We start from the raw sequence: 2,194 nt of genomic DNA on the forward strand, positions 1-2,194 counted from the left end.
ATACATTTTCTCAGTTTAAACATTTGATATGTCATCTATGTTGTATTCTGAATAAAATATTGAAATTTGAAAATTCCACATCATTGCATTTTGTTTTTATTCACAATTTGTACAGTGTCCCAACTTTTTTGGAATCGGGATTGTATATATGGTGTGCCATCAAATAAATGATCAGTCAGGTCAAATGAATAATATAATAATGAAAGTAAATAAATAAATGGAAATTCACTAATATATTACATGATCTGGATATTAATAATCTGACCACAGACAGTTATTATCTGTTCCACCTTTATTTGACCCTCTACCTCTAGCACTTTCTATTCTATTTTAATTCTACTTTATATTTATTTTTTTATTAAAAAAACCAACAAAAAACAAACACTAGCTTTCAATTTTTTCTATCCTATCTACTTGTTTTTCTTTGTGTGTATATGTATATGTATGTATGTGTGTGTATATATGTATATGTGTGTGTGTATATATATATATATGTATATGTGTGTGTGTATACATATATGTATATGTGTGTGTGTATACACATATGTATATGTGTGTGTGTATACACATATGTATATGTGTGTGTATACACATATGTATATGAGTGTGTGTATATATATATATGTGTGTGTGTGTGTATATATGTATGTGTGTGTTCAAACAAATGTTTTGGCAACAAGTCAGACAGCACTTACACAATACAAGCTGGATCCAGATAATTACCAGAAACTACCCTTCTGATAAACTATATTTAGCGGAGTTGTGGATCAGATTTATTACATTACTACATATTCTGTAGGGAAAACTACATTATCAGTATATACAGTGGGTATGGAAAGTATTCAGACCCCCTTAAATTTTTCACTCTTTGTTATATTGCAGCCATTTGCCAAAATCATTTGTTAATTTTTTTTCCTCATTAATGTACACACAGCACCCCATATTGACAGAAAAACACAGAATTGTTGACATTTTTACAGATTTATTAAAAAAGAAAAACTGAAATATCACATGGTCCTAAGTATTCAGACCCTTTGCTCAGTATTTAGTAGAAGCACCCTTTTGATCTAATACAGCCATGAGTCTTTTTGGGAAAGAGGCAACAAGTTTTTCACACCTGGATTTGGGGATCCTCTGCCATGCCTCCTTGCAGATCCTCTCCAGTTCGGTCAGGTTGGATGGTAAACTTGGTTGGACAGCCATTTTTAGGTCTCTCCAGAGAGGCTCAATTGGGTTTAAGTCAGGGCTCTGGCTGGACTATTCAAGAACAGTCACAGAGTTGTTGAAAAGCCTCTCCTTCGTTATTTTAGCTGTGTGCTTAGGGTCATTGTCTTGTTGGAAGGTAAACCTTCGGCCCAGTCTGAGGTCCTGAGCACTCTGGAGAAGGTTTTCGTCCAGGATATCCCTGTACTTGGCCGCATTCATCTTTCCCTCAATTGCAACCAGTCGTCCTGTCCCTGCAGCTGAAAAACACCCCCACAGCATGATGCTGCCACCACCATGCTTCACTGTTGGGACTGTATTGGACAGGTGATGAGCAGTGCCTGGTTTTCTCCACACATACCGCTTAGAATTAAGGCCAAAAAGTTCTATCTTGGCCTCATCCGACCAGAGAATCTTATTTCTCACCATCTTGGAGTCCTCCATGCGGGCTTTCATGTGTCTTGCACTGAGGAGAGGCTTCCATCGGGCCACTCTGCCATAAAGCCCCGACTGGTGGAGGGCTGCAGTGATGGTTGACTTTCTACAACTTTCTCCCATCTCCCAACTGCATCTCTGGAGCTCAGCCACAGTGATCTTTGGGTTCTTCTTTACCTCTCTCACCAAGGCTCTTCCCCCCCGATAGCTCAGTTTGGCCGGACGGCCAGCTCTAGGAAGGGTTCTGGTCATCCCAAACGTCTTCCATTTAAGGAATGGAGGCCACTGTGCTCTTGGGAACCTTAAGTGCAGCAGAAATTTTTTTTGTAACCTTGGCCAGATCTGTGCCTTGCCACAATTCTGTCTCTGAGCTCTTCAGGCAGTTCCTTTGACCTCATAATTCTCATTTGCTCTGACATGCACTGTGAGCAGTAAGGTCTTATATAGACAGGTGTGTGGCTTTCCAAATCAAGTCCAATCAGTATAATCAAACACAGCTAGACTCAAATGAAGGTGTAGAACCATCTCAAGGATGATCAGAAGAAATAGACAGCAC

The sequence above is a fragment of the Sinocyclocheilus grahami genome, unplaced genomic scaffold, assembly GCF_001515645.1.
Source record: "Sinocyclocheilus grahami isolate Dianchi unplaced genomic scaffold, SAMN03320097.WGS_v1.1 scaffold456.1, whole genome shotgun sequence".
In the NCBI taxonomy this organism is placed as follows: Eukaryota; Metazoa; Chordata; class Actinopteri; order Cypriniformes; family Cyprinidae; genus Sinocyclocheilus; species Sinocyclocheilus grahami.